The sequence below is a fragment of the Lissotriton vulgaris genome, chromosome 7, assembly GCF_964263255.1.
Source record: "Lissotriton vulgaris chromosome 7, aLisVul1.2, whole genome shotgun sequence".
Classification (NCBI taxonomy): domain Eukaryota; kingdom Metazoa; phylum Chordata; class Amphibia; order Caudata; family Salamandridae; genus Lissotriton; species Lissotriton vulgaris.
The window spans coordinates 906,731,316-906,751,537 of NC_141695.1; positions in this window are offsets into that span (position 1 = coordinate 906,731,316).

Genomic DNA, 20,222 nt, shown 5'->3' on the forward strand with positions numbered 1-20,222 from the left:
CCATGATTAAGCAGGGAATACTGAAGGAAATCGTGGGTAGTCCATGCAACTCCCCGATTATGGGTTTGCAGAAACCAAATGGGAAATTCCGGATAGTGCAGGACCTCAGAAAGATTAATAACATAGTCGTTTCGTGTTGTCCAGTGGTACCGAATCCATCAGTGATATTGTTTCAGATACCGTTCCAAGCAGAATGGTTCACTGTGATTGATCTTTGCCAGGCTTTCTTTTCGATCCCTTTGGACGAAGAAAGCCATTTCCTTTTTGCATTTAAGCTGGAAGGTCGCGTCCTAACATGGTGTCGTATTCCTCAGGGGTATACAGAAAGCCCATCGATCTTCAACCAGCTCTTAAAGAAAAATCTTGAAAGTCTAGTGCTGCCCCAGAGGTCAGTTCTGGTCCAGTACATAGACGACCTCCTTGTGGCGTCAGAAACAGAAGAAGCTTGCAGACAGGATTCTATTGCTTTGTTAAATCACCTAGCTGAAAATGGGCATAAGGTGTCCCCGGGGAAATTGCAGTACTGCCTGACAGAGGTACAGTACTTGGGACACAGAATTGGGAAAGGTAAGAGAAAGGTGTCACCAGACAGGATAGAGGCCATCATGAAAATGAATGCGCCTAAAACTCAGAGAGAAGTCAGAATGTTCCTAGGAATGGTGGGATATTGCCGACAGTGGATTGCAAACTTTTCACTGAAAGCAAAGCCCTTGCAAAAACTGACGCACAAGGAAGTGAGTGATCCGGTACCATGGGACAAGGACTGTTTGATGGCGTTCCTGCAGCTGAGAGAGGACTTGTGTCGTGCTCCAGCTCTGGGAATGCCGGGTTACGATAAACCATTCTTGCTCTACTGCTGTGAGAGAGAGGGATGCGCGCTGTCTGTGTTAGTCCAAATCCATGGGAATGCCCGTAGACCAGTCGCTTATTTCTCGGCTACTTTAGACCCAGTAGCCGCAGCGTTGCCCGGATGTCTCAAATCCGTTGCCGCAACAGGTGTCAGCATTGAGAGGTGTGAGAATATTGTTATGGGGCACCCGTTAGAGGTGCATGTGCCCCACTCTGTTGAACTGTTGATGACCAGGACCAAAACACAGCATCTGACAAACAGCAGGCTCACGCGCTATGAGCAAGTCATTCTTGCTGCAGAGAACGTGACCCTCAGGAGATGCTCTGTTTTAAATCCTGCTACCTTGATGCCACTTCCAAACGATATTGAAGATGATGATGAATGTACAGACCATGACTGCCTCGATGTGACTGAACTATGCACCAAACCAAGACCCGACATCGTAGATGAGCCACTGACCGACCCAGATGAAATTTTCTTTGTCGATGGCTCATGTGTAAGAGACGAAGTTGGGCAGTTGAGAGCAGCTTACGCTGTTTGCACAATTACTGGAGTAGTGGAAGCTGGATGCCTGGAAGGAGTACACTCCGCTCAGGTAGCCGAGATTATTGCCCTGACACGTGCCTGCCTGGCAAGCAATCAAATTCGAGTCACCATATACACTGATAGTCAATATGGTTACGGGGTAGTTCATGATTACGGGCAGTTATGGTCTCAAAGAGGGTTCATGACCTCTTCAGGCTCTCCCATTCGCAATGGAGAGTTTGTGCGCCTGCTGTTGGAGGCATTGCAATGTCCAGCAGGTATTGCAGTTGTGAAGTGTACCGCGCATACCAGAAATATGGACTTCGTGTCACAAGGCAATAGATATGCCGACGAAGTCGCACGGTATTGCGCGGAGACAGGATACTCTTTCACAGAGGTGGAAGTGGGTGGAATAAATGTAAGGACTGAATTAGCTATGATATTGGAAACTGTTGATACTTGGGACGAATTGAAGGAGATGCAAGAGAATGCTCCTGACTGTGAAAAAGAAACATGGCAAAAGGCAGGATGTGTGGTGGGTGAGGCCCATTTCTGGGTCTCAGCAGATGGCAGAGCAGTGTTGCCCAATGAGATGGTGAGCCCAATGGCCCGACACATACATGGTCCTGTCCACTTAGGAAGAGATGCTATGCTGAGAGTGTTTAGACAGACCTGGTACAACCCCAAGTTCAGAGTAGCAGCCGAAGCAGTGTGCCAGCGTTGTGTGACGTGCCAGCAGTTGAATGTAGGGAAAAAGACACCAGTTGCACTGAGCCACATAGGGAGGTCAGGAGGTCCATTCAATAGAATGCAGATAGATTTTATCGAAATGCCAAGGTGCAGCCGCCTCCGTTATATCCTGGTGGTTGTCTGCGTTTTCTCCAGATGGGTTGAGGCATATCCTACACGCAGGTGCGACACCCTCACAGTGGCTAAGTTACTGCTTAGGGAGCTTATACCGCGCTTCGGGGTGCCGGCCTCTTTGGAATCAGATAGGGGAACGCATTTCAACAGCTCGCTTGTGAAAATGATTTGTGCCGCTTTAAATATAGACCAAAAACTACATTGCAGTTATCGACCAGAAGCTTCAGGAATTGTGGAGCAAATAAATGGCACCATCAAGGCCAGAATTGCAAAGGTGTGTTCATCAACATCCTTGAGTTGGCCTGATGCGTTGCCATTGGTTCTTATGAGCCTCCGCAGTACCCCAGACAGAAGAACGGGGCTGTCACCACATGAGGTGTTAATGGGAAGAGCAATGAGGTTACCATCTGTTCCAACTGCTGCACTGATTAGCATCACAGATGATATGATCCTGGACTATTGTAAGGGGCTGTCTGACGCCATTCATTCTGTGTCCCTTCAGGTGCAGGCTGCCGAGGTACCATCGTGCCAGGACCCTTGTCACGACTTGCTTCCTGGGGATTGGGTCCTGGTGAAAAAGCACGTGAGAAACAGCTGCCTGGATGTTCGTTGGCGTGGGCCTTTCCAGATCATCCTGACCACAAATACGGCAGTGAAGGTGGGAAGCCTGCCCAACTGGATCCACGCGTCGCACACGCGGAGAGTTCCAGCACCTCTGGAAGAAACAGCTCCTCTCTCGGATAGACGTCCAGCTGAGGACCGAGAAGCCACAGAGGGGGCTAGCCAAGCTGTAGAGGTGCCAGCGGAAGCAGGGAACGAATCTGACCAAGCTGAGGACGGTCAGTACAACAGCGAGACAGACGACGCTACGGAAGGTGAAAGTAGCTGGGAGTACGAGTCAGACGCTGACAGGTCTGACAGAGAGCGTGAAAGAACAAGAAGAAAACGGAGTAGAAGGGTACGTGGAGAAGCTGATTGGCCGCAAAGAGGGAGCTCTAGCCTAAGGTCAACTCCGGAGAGAACCCTTCCTCCGATATCAGAAGACTCAGACCCCGAAGAAGGTGCTCAGGGCGCTGAAGCACCGGAGTTGAGGAGGTCAAGAAGAGTGCGTGTGCCTAACAGAAGATACTCCACCCCTGAGTGGACATACCTGGCGACAGATGGCTTCGAAGCCAGTGACAGGGAGGATCCGAGCGGTGGTGGTGTCCAGTTCTGAGCCCATCGTAACAGTGGAGATACGACTGTTAGTACCCGGAGTTGAACAAGAAGGGTCACTGACATTTATGCTTCCCCGACCTCCCCGCCTCAGCAAGATAAAGGACATGTTTCTCACAGAATTGCAATTCCCCGATTTTGGTACAAAGATATCCGCCGCAGAAGAGCACAATCTTCGTCTGGAAATATTGAATTTTGCTGTTGAAGCTGCAGGCGAGCGCCTGATAGTGGATGCTTAAAAGACTCTGTAAATAAGCGTGAAGAAAAGAAGATTACCTAGCGCCTAGGAAGCAGAGATTCTTAGGGACACTCCCTGAGATGATGGAGAAGGGCTAGGGTTGTCTGTATTTGAACTAAAAAGAACTTTGGCGGAAAGGGTTGTCAGCTTCCAGTTGCGTGGTTCTCAGGACAAAAGGAGAAAAAAGAGACAGTAAAGGAGCGAAAAAGAAAGGAACTTTGTGCTGAGTTGAGAGAGAACCACACTATCTGACGAAATGGAGGCCGGTACCCAGAACCGCAGAGCGAAATGTATAATAGGTACACTAATAGTAGGAGTGATAATACTAATAGCTTTAGTGGTAACAGTCTCTTATGTAAAGGGACGTGAGGAGGAGGCAAAGGTAACTGATGTGGCATCTGCAGAAGCGCTTACACCTACCATTGCTGGTGAGAAAGGGGAAAGCACACACGAGAAAGCGTTATTGGCTGCAGAAGCCCGCAGGTTACACGTGGATGAGTCCCAAGGTGACTTTAGGTCAAATGCTTATGCCAAATTATTGTATGAATACGTGGATGCCATGGAGGTTAAGGACTGTTACGTCTGCATGCAGTTGCCGGCGTCTGTAGATGAAGGCATTCGATATCATCACCTCCCGCTGACATATGGCATTACATGTAGCTTGTTGCTTAGTATATTTTATGGGAGAGATAGTTTTGACTATTATTTCTCCAATTATGATGCAGTGTTACCAGAAGTCCCAAATTATAAACAAATGAATAAGTGGGACTACTGGAAGAGTGAAGAAAGGTTGGCAAAGTTTTTCATTCCTTGGATTACTTTAGATACTTCACATGCCCGCAGAAATAACCTGACATGTAAGGTGTCAGAAGTCGAGAAAAAGTTCATAGGGCAGGTGGATGATCGGAATAGGAGACAAAAGATTTTGAAAAAATCAGGACAATGGAAAACAGATTGGACCGAAGAAGAAAAGGCACACAAGAGAAAGGGTAGTAGTGGTCCAATAGCTTTAGATAGAACGCAGAGAGGAAAGTTATGTCTTCATAGAGCCAAAACGTATTATGAAAATGTATACGTGGGAGAGGTTAGCTGTGAACATGCTTTCAATTTGGAGTACTACACCAAAGACTTCCTGAAGGGAATGCAAGTGATTCCTAACGTATATTTTGTATGTGGGAGAAATGCCTACGTGAGGCTACCCGATAATTGGTATGGCTCATGTTACTTGGCAATTATCTTCCCTAAAATATATCATGCCCAAGACTTAGAGATCATTGAGGGCAAGACATCATCGAGAGGAAGGAGAGATGTGAGTGCAGAAATGGTTGGAGATGTCTTTGGAGCTGTATCGAGAGGAAGGAGAGATGTGAGTGCAGAAATGGTTGGAGATGTCTTTGGAGCTGTGTTCCCACTTCTGGGATTAGCTCTTAATGATGTTAAAATTAGACGGCTAGCAACAGTCGTAGACAGGTTGTCTGCCAGCACTGCTCAGTCCTTAATGCTAGTAGAAGGAGAGATGCAATCGATAAGGGCTATGGTTCTTCAAAACCGCCTTGCGTTAGATGTCCTATTAGCAAAAGAGGGCGGAGTCTGTAAGGCTTTGAAGGTCCAAGAATGTTGTACTTACATTCCAGACAATTCAAAGCCCCTTGAGAAAGTTATTAGAAATATAACTGATATTCACAAGGAGATTGAAGACCTGAGCAGAGAAAATGTCTGGGAAAAGGTGGGCCAAGGAATGAGTGAAGCTGGAAGCTGGCTCACCGCCTTAGGCAAAAGCTTTGTGTGGAAAATACTAAAACCTATCATCATAATATTGATCTGTGGAATCGTGTTATGGGGTTTGGTGAGGGTATTTAAATGGAACAAAGCCAGAAGGTCAGCGAGGGCTCAGAGAAAACAGCTGCAGAGATTGGCTGCCATACAAGATAGTCAGTACCGGAGTCTGAGGGCTCTGGAAACTCAGAAAAGAGTTATGCTAGCAATCACCGCAGTTTAAATATTTAGTGATGACCCCGAGAGGTCATCAAAGGGGGGAACTGAGAGAGCGCAAACTGACCAAAATGTAGAAATGCATCACACTTACACGTAGTAAGCACAAATCATGAAGAGAAATGCCATGAGTGCTGATAGTAGCCACAGTTATATTCTGATGTGTAGTTAATATAGAAGTTTAAATAGAAGTGGAACTAATACAGAAATGTGTGTAGTAATAAGGTTTATTAAACGTGATTATTTCTGAATCCATGTTGTGTAGCTGCTAAAATGTAAAATGGCATACGGAAACGTTGAACGTGGTAGGCCTCAGGGCCAGAGCTAAGAGGGAGGGGAAAGAAGAGTAAATTGCGCAATGTGGATTGCACTAATGTTTAGTAATAATGAGTAGGTTTGATTTATAGATGTGTTTACTTAATCAGTAGAATAAGAGTATTAACATACTAACAATTAAAGAAGAAGTTGAATATTATAAAACTGTTGTAGAGCTGGAAAGCCTTAAACGTTGATTTACACATATTAGTCTGGGCCGGGGAATGTTGCAACGAGGTTGGAAAACCATGAGAATTGGGATTTGGCTCCAAATGTCTGTCTGGAAGAGAAAAGGGGGTATTCAATTATTAATAATGAATAGAAGCCTGTTCTTGAAATGGACCAGACATGGAGGAGGGTTCCGGAATGTTTAAGGGGTATCAGCGGGCCGGAGAAGCGTCTGAGAAACAAGGTCGACTCTAACCACAAGGCCTCATCATGGAAAAAGCCAGAAGCTACACCACGTGAGGGGCGTCTCGCGAGGGGCGTCCTAAAGGTTGTTGTGTTTTTGTATTAGGGACAGCACCCCTGGGAGGGGTTAGAGCAGAAGCCTGAGGACCCTTTAGAGAGCGGATGGGTAGGCAGAGAGGGGCCATGATTGGAGGACTTTAGGTTTTCACCAAGAGACGGAGAGTGGGTGACTTCCTTTGGGGGTCATTCACTGCTGACACCTTTTGATAGGTTGGGACCTGGTTAAGTAGGGATACCATCTAGAGCAGGGTAGGGACAGCCTAACCTGTATTTTCCCTCCGCCTGTAATGACCGACAGATTTCAATATGTGTCTATGCTAATAGCACTATTGTTTTTAGAATTGGTATTGGTAATTTCCGTTGTTCGTCTGAGGGCTTTCAGAGAACACATGTACGTAGTTGGGCCTGTGTATCTGGTTAATCTCATTTTGAGATGCTTGTATCTGCAACTTATCTTGACTTTATAATAAACCTTTGAAAGCTAGAAGTTGTTTGTGATCCTTTGAGCAGAGTCCTTTATTGGGAGAACTAATTTGGTAAGAGATGCACTTTCTTTCCTCAAAGACAGGCAATAAAGGTTCAGTCGACCAGACCGGGGTTTTAGATCGATAGTGATAAGGTATTGATCAAAATCTCGCCCCTTCCAAAGGCAAGAAAAACGTTGACTCCTGGTTTCATCACATTTAGAGCTGTAAAGTATCTTTGTCTCCAGCACATCATAACACTGTTTTAAATCATGACAAGAGCACCTTCTTAATAAAGACCTTGTAGGTTTCTCTTAGTCATTTATAAACCACTTAATCACCAATCTACACACACTGCACATCCGCCCACACGGCTTTTAAAATGTTTAACCCCTTCGATGCTAGTGATGGGACCTTTCCGTCATGCCTCACGGTTGGGCTGTGCGGATGACGGAATGGTTCCATCATGACCACACCCGCGAATGGAATGTTCAGCACCGGGGGAGAATCGGCGCCGCAGGCAAGGTGTTAATAAAATCACTGGCAAAAAGTCCTCTAAAGGGGCCTGTTGGGCATTGCAGCCCAGGCCCCACGAGGAGCTGCCTGATTATGAAGCATGACACCATCTGGGTGTGTGAGAGCTTTTGCTTCTGATCAATCAGATCCCTCTGATCTGTTTGACCTGTTTTCTGGCTTTCTCTCTTCCCTCTATAGGGAGTGCATACCTTTTTGTTGATACATAAAAGCACTGACAAACATATCTGCTTTCTCAGGAAAACAATGAATCCTAAACTGATGACACTCACATTTTTAAATGTTTCCAAAGAGTACTAAAGTCAATTATTAAATCATGCAATATAAAAAATACATAACAAGTAGCATGCGTAATATGGTTCTATACTGCCGTTTTGGGATTCAGGTGGCATTTATAAATCAAAGCTCCTTTGGTCTTGTGATTTATAAATGACACCCTAACTTTTTGCTGGCAATAGAAGCCCATATTACACAATTACCCATTATGTTCTCTCTCTTTCTCTCTCTCTCTCTCTCTCTCTCTCTCTCTCTCTCTCTCTCTCTCTCTCTCTCTCTCTCTCTCTCTCTCTGTATATATATATATATATATATATATATATATATATATATATATATATATATATATATATATATATATATATATATATATATATATATATATATATATATATATATATATATATCTCCTGATTTCGCCTCCAGTACACAGGATTCCGAATCCAAAGAGACGACGCAGACCCAGATTTCGTGAAGTATTCCTTTATTTCATAAATCGCCCAAACACCACCGCCACGACGCGTTTCGGTCCCTCGCGGACCTTGATCACATGACACATCACATGGGCAGAACACCACTATTTAAAGTGACAGTGCAATTGTGTAAAGTGCTAGACATGGATGAAAGACTATATTCCTGCTTAAATGCAGTTGTGTCTGTAAAATACAGATCCATACAAGTTCTGGCTATTACTATTAACCTCCTGTGCAAATATTGCTGTGAAATACATGATAAAGTGCAAAAAGTGCTTAAAATTAGTGCAAATTCGCATTTCAAGTAAACATTAACAATAAATATCCACTTCCTCGAATATAAGCATCAATAAATAATTAAATTCATTAATATTGATAAAACCATTCCATCATTAAAAAAATGCAGCTCAATTTAAAGGACCCTTAATAAAATGTCAGCATGAAAAAGATCTATGCTATATACAAAGGCCCTCGAGGTTGTTTCCACAAAACGGATATAGTTTGCTTGAAAAAAACAAGGGGGGGTCACATCCGTGACCAGCACATTTGGAGGATTGTAAACAGCCACTGCAAAAAAACAAGTATAATACAGTTGTTCCTCTTGAATACAGCCCCAGTGGGCATATTACTATACATCTATGAACTATAACTTAAATCAAACAGTGTAGTGACTACCCTAAACCCCAAGAAAATTGTGAAAAAAGATTTTTATGTCAGTAAACATCATAATATACAGTGAAATAGTTAAAAAGATTCATTACTCATACGGCCTAAGACTTGTTACTAGCAGACGGACACAAGAAGATATTTACAGTTTTAAAATTGCTTTGAATATCATCTACAAAAACGTATAAAAATCTTCAGTTGAATTCAGCCCATTAGGGCTCTTAGTGTCCATCTCCAGAATATATATATATTTGTAGGCTCGTTTTCCGTCAACTTCCCCTCCTATTTATTTCCTCCTATAAATCTCCACCTCAAAATGCTGGTACTCAGGGCATTGCCTCGCTGCGGTCCATCGTAAAAACCTACGTTTTCAAAATATATAAAACCAACCCTTTCTTCCAAGAAAAAGGTACTCCGGACACTCCAGGATGCTTGTATTATTTATTTAGCAACAAGAAGTCACACACCAACGCGTTCCGCCTTGTTCAGGGTGAAGCTAGCAATGTTACACTTCCGTTTACATACTTTCATTCATAAAAATTAAAATAAGACTAACGCATTACATGGTACAGATTGTATTTGTCCGCCATCTTGTAATGGCTAAGACTGCTTATCCATGAACTTGCATTTAATATAACAAAGCCGTAAATGACCTGTGCATTCTAAATTTCATTATATCGGAGTCACATAGATCATACAAATCTACACAAAATGCATATTCACATAATTCATTTGGTTGTTCATGAAAAAATGATCATGCCTAATTTACATAGTTTACAACATAAATTGATCATTAATATGCTGGTACATATACCACACAGTGCAAAGCATACCTGTGTATGAATCCACTTAGAATAAATCAGTGTATAATACCACATATACACAGACAATCTGGCCCTGGTGGGCAAGATTTCTTATTCCTCAATGCTGTGCAAAGTTACCCCAGTGGGCAATGATGCACTCGTAAACACAAAAAAAATTAATGATGACAATATTCCTTATGTCAGTGACGTCTCATAATTACAAGAAAACCATTACAAAATATGTTGGTGTATTCAGTAACCCAGAATGCATTGTCCTAGTAACAAAAGAAAAAACAAAAACAAGTGCAATAAATTAAAACCTGCTTATGGGTATTATCTGAAAAAACATTATATACAATTAAAATCATGTTGCAAATACAGTTAGGAAGTCAGATTCAGCATATTATCCATTGTTAGATCTCTAACCTGAATTCCAATAATATTCCGTATTACTACAGGTCAAACAACAGATTTTACCACCCTAAGTTCGTTACACACCCTGTCATCCTAAAATATTGCCAGTTCCTCACTGGAATTCAAACCTATAGGCATTAATGTTTCAAAGTCCATTATATATTTTGACTTTAAGACCCTCAATTGGCGCTCTCTATCTCCACCACGTCTTGGAGGTTTTACAGCATCTAAGATGACAAATGAAAGTAATTTATAATTCTGGCCATGCATTGACTTGAAGTGGCGGGCTACAGGGTACTGCTCATTGTGGTTCCGTATTGCCCTCTTGTGCTCAAGAACTCGTTTTTTCGCCCTTTGTTTGGTGCTTCCTGTGTGGAGTTTTTTACATGGGCAGATTAAACAGTAAACACAAAACTCATGGTTACAATCAAAACTGCCCTTGTACAGTACCCTGTAGCCCGCCACTTCAAGTCAATGCATGGCCAGAACGTTCTTGATCACGGTTAGTTTAGTCCCTCTACATTTTCAGTTTATATACAACTGCCCACTTGGCCCATAATGAGGTACTGTGGGACATAACATAACATGTGTATTTGTAAAGCGCACGTTCACCACTACGGGTATCTTGGCGCTGAATAACAGATGTTTGTTGTTACCCAACTCAATGGTACTCATTTTATCGACCTCAGTTGGATGAAAGGCTGAGTGGACCCGCCGGGATTTGAACCTGTGACCATGAGGTCGAACACAGGCCCCTGGAGTAGACGCATTAGTCCACTGAGCCACCAGACCCGGCTGTAGTCCTATATAGAAGCATTATTGTTTGTTAATGTCCTCGTTTGTCAAATACATGGTAGTGTTTTCTTGGTAAAGAAAGTATCTCAGACCACAGTAAATTATAGTTATCAATGCTTTAATGGGTCTCAATTCGAGCTGGTTTGGCTCTTCCAATTCCCTGGTTGGTACACCACTGTGGTTTTCCTCTGTATGGTTTAGTACCATGCTTCAATATTTTTAAATGCTGAGTGCCATGTGTGCCATATTTTGCAAAGATTTTCGATTGACGTTTGAGATCTGTGAGTCTCATTAATTTCAATATGGACCCAGAGAAGGCGAGACTTAGATAGCCTAGTACCATCTCTTAACAACAGTAAAAGTGAATTAGATTGTTGGCTGCTTCATACAGACCTAGAGAAAGGAGTTTCTTTCCCAGCTCTCATAGGGGGTCACAACATTTGACGGGAAGTGGAGATGGAGTACAACTCCAGGATCCTTTTCATCTCAGGGCCAAGGATGTATGTCTTTACAACGCATGTTTTTTCCACGCATGCCTTTACAACGCAGGTTTTACAACGCAAGTTACAACGACTTGCATTGGGGGCGCTGGATAGTGAATAGTTTAATTTACTATTCCAACTCCAGTCCCGGTGGATAGTAGGGAAGGTTTTGGTTAGTAAATTAAACTATTCCCTATCCTACAGCGCCCTCCAGCGCAAGTCGTTGTAACGACTTGCGTTGTAAAAGTACTGCGTGGAAAAAGTTTTGTTGTAAAGGATGTTTCCCCAAGGCCAATAGCTTCCTTCCAAATGCATGGATTCCTCCAAGTGGATGGAACTGGTGGCATTTCTTAAGACCCTCCTCTGATTTGCTCCACACATACAGAACCTAGTGGTCCTTATAATAACGAACAACATAGTAGCAAACTTCTATGTTAGCTGATAGGAGTTGGCTCCATGGCTCAAGTTTCTTTGACATTCCAGAATGGAAGCTGGGCGGTGGGCCACCTGCTAAATCTTTCATTCTTGCATTTTGAGGAACATACAATGGAGAGGCAAATCATCTGCTCAGGGTGTTTCCTCCATCTCACAGCTTCATCTTGGCTAACCCCATTTTTGTTGAACTTTGCAAAAGGTTAGTGTTAGAAATTGGGTTTCTGGTTGGCTGGTGAATGCAGCTAAGCCAAGTAGAACCCACCACTCTAGTCAGGATAAGGGAGTTACAAACCCAAGATAATCCGCTGCTCACCCCCTTGGTAGCTTTGTAGAGCAGTCAGGCTTATCCAAGAGGCAATGTGTAAAGTGATACGCAACACACACACACATACACTAATGACGCACTAGGCACACCACAAAATGAGACTCAACACGAGGTTATAAAAAAATATCCTGTGTATTATACATAAAAACACATTAGACCACAATCCCATGAATCACGTTGCCAACTAGGCAATTGTCAGACAAAGGAGAGATCGTATTTCACTTTGTCAGTTAGGCAATTATCAGAACACATTTAGTGCAATACAGTAACCCTTTTAACTTGCACAGGTTATTTCAACATCATAAAAACAACCATTACTGGGAATATTAGGCAGCTCCTGCACATAGCCTTTAGGGCAAGACAGTAAACATGCTTTTACTTTGCAGGTATCATGAATGGCTTAAACCCCCAATGGTATGCAACTGGGGAGATCTCACGGGCCCCCCTCCTCTGCACCAGACCTCACATGTCTGCCTGTGAGCCTGCAGGGGCATTCGCTAACCCCAAGCCATTACAGAGCTCTCTGTATTACCAAAATGCCAGTGGGCCTCCCTCAGCAAGGCTCCCAGGTGAGCCAACTTGGGACCAGGCAGACCGCTTCCACTCCATCCCTGTGAACAGCAGAGAGGCACACCACACTCTCTTTCTAGTTGGGGCAGCTTGAGGCAACCCACAGCAACAGTGATCCCCGGGACCAGCCTGGCTTTCTCTGCGGGCTCTGATCACCGCATACTTCGAGGTGGCAGGGCCTTGCTAGGGCAATAAAACCAGAGGAACGTGGCCTCAGCTAGTTCATGTATTGCTGTATGAAGCGGTCTCCGTTTCCTAAGAGGGGGCCGCTTTTGAGTGGGTGACATTTTTTTTAAGGCAACCCACTCTGCACAACCCGTGTTCACTGGATCTCTCAACTTGGTGCTGGGGAGAATCCTGAAAATAGAGCGCTCAACATTTGCTCACTTTTCACCCAAACATGAAGCGCTCACCATGCGCTGCTTGGCCCAGAAACAGGGCAAAAGAAGCGCTCACCCTGTGCTTCCTTGTTTGCAAAGTGTAACTGAAGGGGGGAGCGTTCTCAATGCGTTGTCTCCCAGGAACCAAGTGCTAGGCTGGGGGGAAACACAGCGCTTCTGCAGGCTTTCTTCCTTTAGAGAAAAAAAGGGGTGGAGGAAAGTCCAGTCCGTCTTTGAAGTGTTTTATTTTCCTGAGACTTCTAACTGGAGTCAAGCACACACAAGCCATTAGAGATTTCCTTCCCAGGCAGGATACCACAGCAGGGCAAAAAGAGTCAGTCCTTTTCCTCCGCAATAGACGGAAGCAGCAACTGCAGGCCAACCCCTCCTCACTCAGAAAAGGCAGCGCTTCTCACAAAGTCCTTATGCTCTTCTTCTTGGCAGGGTCCTCATTCCTGGAAGTAATCTAAAGTCTTGGGGTTTTAGGTGCAATACTTATACGCCATTTTGTTATTGTTCTCTTCGTGGCAAGGGTCTCTGAATATAATCCAAACCACTCCTGTCCTCCCTGGTGCAGCATAACCACAGGGGTGGAGACAGAATTGTGAAAAGGAGACCCAGCCTAGTCAGGTGCAAGCGAAATTCTAAATGCAGACCAGGTCTATTCAGCCCAGCAATGAGTCACCCAGACAAGGCAGGGCACACCTCAACCCCCCAGTGACTGTCTAAATTGAATGCACATCCCCAGCTCCTGTCACGTCAACACCAGAGGCATAATACACAAGCAGTCAGAGGCACACAGGATGGTAAAGTAAGAAAATGCCTTCTAAAAGTAGCATTGCAAAACACAGAATTTAAAAACCACCTTTACCAAAAGTGTGTTAATAAATTCTGAGTTCAGAGTGCCTAAACTCCATTTCTCTACCTTGTCTCTATGGAAAGTTATACTTGTAAAATGTTATAAAGCAACTCCCATGTTATCTTATGGCACAGATAGCCTTCCAATAGTGAAACACTAAATTGGCAACATTTCACTATCAGGACATATCACACATACCAGTACATATCCTTCCTTTCACATACAGTGCACAATGCCCATTGGGGTACCTTGGCCCTACCTTTGGGATGACTTGCATGTAAAGAAAGTGAAGGTTTGATCCTGGCAAGTGGGTGTATCTGCCAGGGCAATGTCAGTTTAAAACTATGTGTGCAGGCACTAAAGTGGTAGGTTTAAGACACATTTACAGGGCTACTTATGTGGGTAGCACAACCTTGGCCCTACCTTTGGGATGACTTGCATGTAAAGAAAGTGAAGGTTTGATCCTGGCAAGTGGGTGTATCTGCCAGGGCAATGTCAGTTTAAAACTATGTGTGCAGGCACTAAAGTGGTAGGTTTAAGACACATTTACAGGGCTACTTATGTGGGTAGCACAACCAGTGCTGCATACCCACTAGTAGCATTTGATTTACAGGCCCTGGCACACTCAGTGTACTTTACTAGGGACTTACCAGTAAATCAAATATGCCAATCCTGGATAATCAATCATATCATAACTTATACAGAGAGCATATGCACTTTAGTACTGATCAGCAGTGGCAAAGTGCCCAGAATCCTATATCCAAAGAAAACAGGGTCAGAAAAATAGGAGGCAAAAAGGTTGGGGATAAACCAGCCAAAAGAGGCAGGTCTAACAGTCGGGGTTTCCAGTAGTAGGACATTCGTCAGCATCAATGATGTTCTTCCCTTTTTTCTATCACAATTTAAATATGTGGGAGTCTGGGTGAGAATGATCTCACCTCACTCGGCCTTCAGTTCTAAATATTCCTTCCCTCTATTTCATTTAATTTCCAAACTGTTGACTTGGCTTATTAGGACGGAGGTGGAATATATAATGGTGATTAGCCTTTAGCCCTGCATGCAGTTGTTTGTTCTGTTGAGATGAAGTGTGTATTCCCCAGAACCAATGCCCACCCCAAAGTCCTCTTCCCTTTTAGGTATTTTCACAACATCTGTCAGTTCGCTTGAAGGTTGAGAGGAGGAAGCTTCAGCATCTAGGGTTATTGTCCCATCTGCCAGTTACCATTCAGGAATCCTGTCGACTTTTCACTTGGTGGTCTTCAGGTCTTCAGTATGCCTGTTTTTCCTCTTCAAGAACTAAAAAATCTTGAGACCTTTGTGGCTGTGAGGCCATATAGGTATTACAATTTTTTCAAGATGGATTTGATCTTGGGCTAGCAGTTTCCACCATGAGCGTCCAATAGGTCGCTGTAAAAGCAGTCAGGTCTCATTGGGTGGCCTCTCAAAGATGGAAGCCCTGGGAGGTAGGCCACTGAAGATTTTTCTCTTTGTCGCCCTTCGGTTCATTCTGTGGTTTACGTTTGGAATTTACCCTTGGTTCTCAAAGCCATACAACATCCTCATTTTGCGCCAATAACTGAGATTGATTTATACTTTTTTAACCCAAACAGTTTTTGGTGGCTGTTTCTCTGAATGGTGGTTAGCTATATTAGGGTCCTTACCTGTTTGAGCTCTTTACTTAGGTTTTTCCCAACAGATTGATATGACGACTGGGACTAGGTTTTTCTCTGGAGGTGGTAACTGTCTTTTACCCAAAACAGGAAATCGTAATTCTTTCCTTTTTCTCCCTCCTCTTTCACCCGAGGAGGAGGCATAGCATTTGTTGGCAGTTCAAATGTACCATATCTGTTCTGTAGGTTACATACTTTGTGAAATCCTCTTTACAAATTTTGATGTGTGTCGGAAGGGATATAAACCTTCTGCTTATTCTCTGAGATAACAGATCAAATCTATGGTCTCTCTTGCCTATATCTCACAGCGGTTTTCCTTGCCAACAATTGTACAAGAGAGGTCCTCCACTGTATGGCTGCTTCAATGGCCTAGACCATGCCATCATCCACCCAGGAAATTGGCTGGGTATTCACTTGAGCAACTCCTTCCAAGTTTGTCTTATACTGCCTACTGAATGGGCAGCAATGCGGTTTCCTTGGATTTTGAGACTGAAGTTTTACTTCCTGAATAATCCTCTTATGTAATGCTTTATTATTTAATAAGATAGATGTTGCATTACTTCTAAGTGCTACATTTTATTTGAGCAGTGTTGTGATTGGTCTGAGCCGCGTGGCAAGGTGTTCAGACAAGGAATGGAAGCATGGGCATGTTCTCCACCTGAACATAAAAAGTGTGCATGTCTGTTTTGCTGGCCCAAGACGGCTGGCCAAATAGTCATGGGCACTTGGAGAGTTCCACGACTCCTCCCCCTGCGCTGCCCAGCATAGCCCCGCAAAACTGCCTCAGCACAGAAAAATAAAATGCTAATAGCCTTGCGTTATTATCATTTTATTTTTACTTTTTGCAGTGCTGAAAGGCAGTGGGGCGACGCTCCATCGCCTTTGAAAAGGAGCCGCCCCTGTCGCCTTCAGGTGTTCATAACGGGCACGATTAGGAGGTCTGGAATCGAGGCAGTAGGCTGTCTGTGCGAGTTTCTAGCAGTGCCTGTCAGTGGGTCAAAATGGTGTTCAGAATACATGGTCATCCAACCCTTGGTCTCCCTGCAGAGTGCACCGAGGGATGGTCGTGCATTCCAGTCGTAATTCTGATGCAATATGTGTGAAAGAGGCAAACAAGCGAAAGTAAAAGAAAATGAGGTGCTTAGAAGTGAGTGGATGTGTAGTGTGTTTGGGGGACCTGAAATAGATAGGAAGAAGTACATTCTGGAAAGTGAGAGGGTGATGAAGAGGAAAGAGATTAATTTTAAGATATGCAAATGGATTGGATGTGGAGAAACAAAAGTGTACATATCTCACAGAGTGAACATAACAGGAATGATGGAGGCATTATACTGACCACCATCCCTTCCACAGGCTCCTTAATGTTTAATTCACGTATTCACTATTTCAGAATTGAAATATTTTCAATAATAATTATTTACAACAAAGTCATTGTTGTTACTCATTTACCTTAAACAGCTAACAACCACTGATAAAGCCAATAGTCCTGGCTGGTTTTAGGTGTATGTAAATTGTTGTGTTATATATCTGGATACAATAGCAGAAAGCTCGCAGAGGAATAAAATATCAGTTGCGAGGCATACTATGGGAATCACAGAAATGTAGTTTATGTGTTTAAGCCACACCCGTAATTACACTGCCGTCTTCCTTCCTTTCAGAGACTCTCCCACTTTTTCATCCCACTTAAAACCCTGGGGATGAGGAAGGATGGTCACCCATGAGGACTCCAGTGTTGAGAAAAGGAAGCTCTCACAATACCCTGAGGGTTCAACTTGTCGAAGCCAACTGATGGAGAGCGAGTGATAGTGATTTGCTCAGAATCACACAATATAGTCCACTTGGGAGGCTGACGGCTTGTCTAATAGATTACAATTTCGGTGCCATGAAAGAGAAAAAGAATAGGAGTGTGTGCCTACAATGCGAGAATATCTATTATTAATGAAAACCATTGACTTCTGTAACTATAAGCACCTGCCATCTCTCAGTAGCCCAGGATAACTTTTGCGGTGAACGTACCCTGTACAAATACGCTTAATATGTGTTATGTTGTGTTATTAAAAAGGGAAAAACAACTATAAAGACCTCGGTGGGGCACGTTGCCAGGAAGTTGGGGGAATCGTATCGCGCCTTCAGTCGTTAGCCGCCATGAATAATTCATTTATTTCCAGCAGTCAGCCAGGGTCTCCCCCTTTTTCTCTGCGCTGTTTGCTGCAATTACTGGCAGCTCTCGCAGCTGCAAACGAACAGCAGAGGACGAACGGGGGCCTGTGTTGCGATCCAGGGCCTTGGAATTATTAAACTCTAAATGCTTTGCTCCCAAACGCGGCCTCATGTTTTGGTTTTTATGACAATTATATTCAAATCAATCCTGGGCAGAAATACACACGTTGCGTGCTTTATTGGTTTACAGCGGCGCAGTAATGTGCCGGGGCTCTCGCGGGCGCACGACGTCACTCCGGGGAGACAGATTAGCGCGGTAATCTCCTCCATCGACGCTTTCTGCTGCGGAATCAAAGGCGAACTCGGCGCGCCATATGCAGAACAGCTCGTCGGATCAAAGCCTTAGTTACTTATATAAATATAAATATGAAGATTATGTGCATACATAACCAGAGCGGGCACTTAATGTGTGTGGAAAAACTGGTGGCACGAGGGTAGCCACCTGACACACAACACGAGGCCGGATTTACTCAGATTTCCTGTTTGGGTGTGTCTCTTTTTTGGCACAGGGAGGTGTAACATGGGTGATCCCTTGGATCCACACATGTATTTTGAGGTAAAACCAGATTTACTAAAGTCTGAATTCTTGGGTTTGTGTCAAAATGGTGCTCCTACCTGAGGATGATGTAGTGAGGAGAAACATCTTTATTCATTGCTTCCTCTTCACATGAGTGCTGCATTATGCAGCATACGTGCAAAGAGAAATAAACCACTAAGGATAGTTTTTGTGCCGGAAGGTACCTCTTCCTGCACAAAACATTCCTGCTCACAATGCAGACACCCATGCACCATGTCGCAAAGGTGCCTGCATCGGCGCTAGGCAGCCACATGGGCGCAAGCACCTGGAGGGAGTTGAACAGCGCAATATCTTTGTAAAGTGGTGCAGTTCAGATCTCTCCCATTCAAGCAATGCAGTGCAGCAACTTGCCTAGTTGTGCTGCATTGTGTGAACTGTTAGTAAATTTGGGCCACAGTGGCTGAGGACCTAGAAAGGACACACATAGGCTTTGAGGGCCCAGGAGAGAAATGCATCTAGAGGCTAAGGCTGCAGAAATCAATCAATCAGGGAATTGTAAGCGCGCTACTCACCCATGAGGGTTTCAAGGCACTGGGAGGGGGGTGGGGGTCGATCCGCAGATCTGTTTAGCCTGGGAGCTAGGTCTTGAGGATATTCGTTAAGGTGTTCAGGAATGGGCACGTCAAAAGTCTGTAGGTAGCTCGTTCCAGGTCTTGGCTGCAATGTGAGAGAAGGATCTTCCGCCTGCTGTAGTTCCGTAGTTTGAGGGTCTGTGGTTCGGTGGTTCCGAACCCGTTCAACAAAGGTCGTCGGATATAGACGATTTTGGTATCAGTGGACCGCAAATCACGAGTGCGGGGTGTACGAGTGTTTCCGCAATAATCGATCAATGAGAACACTACGTATTCAGGGATTTCGTTTGAACCCTCGGGTTCCATTTTGTGCACGGCAGCCATTTTGTGTGGTTGCCCTCACATAGGCCGATGACTGCGGCCGAACAAGTCCTTGGGACACGTACACCTTAACTGACTCTTGTTTGACCTGGCCGAACTGACTCCCTTGCCCGAGGCCGACCTCGCTGAGCCAGTTCCTTGTTAAACAGCTGGCCAGATAAAGATCAAAGAGCAGGACATTGCCGAAGTTTATGGTACACTGCACCCACCCTTCTATCCTGCTTCTCATCTGTTTCTGTTCCTTCCTTTATGGCTTAATCACTGATTTGGTTGAGGTTTTATGATGGTTTGTCCGGCCTGATTGAACAGGAAAGTTGGAATGTGCTTGGTCATTTCTGGTGGGCTGGACAACGGAAAGTGGGATTGTCGTCATGCGCTACTTTTTGAAATGTCATGTCCCCATTGGACAGTTTGTATGTAATCGATGCTAGCCTGGAATGTGATTTTTGGCATAAAAGACCATGCCCCGCTCATTGAATTTGTGCAGTCTCTAGCGAACCACCCGTGTTGTGCTTCGTAGACCTCTGTTCCTGGTTGCAGCCAATAAACTTTGGTCTTTGAGGTCATCAAGAAGTGTCCCGTGTCTCTGTTTGACGAGGCAGGGGAACTCAAAGACATTGGGCGTTTTCCCTGGCGCTGCTGGGTTCTAAAACCCAGTTCTTCACTGCTCTGGCTCTGTGGATGCACAGGGTTTTAGCCAGTGAGAGGTTGGAAGATCAGAAGTTTCTTTTGGGTACGTGGAAGTTGATTCTGTCGTTGAGGTATTTGGGTCCGTTGTTGTGTAGGCATTTTTAGGCGTGAGTGAGGATTTTGAAAGTGACTCTTTTCTCCACGAGGAGCCAGCGCAGACTTTGTAGGTGTTGACTGATGTGTTCATGTCGGGGAATGCCGAGGACCAGTCTAGCAGTGGTGTACT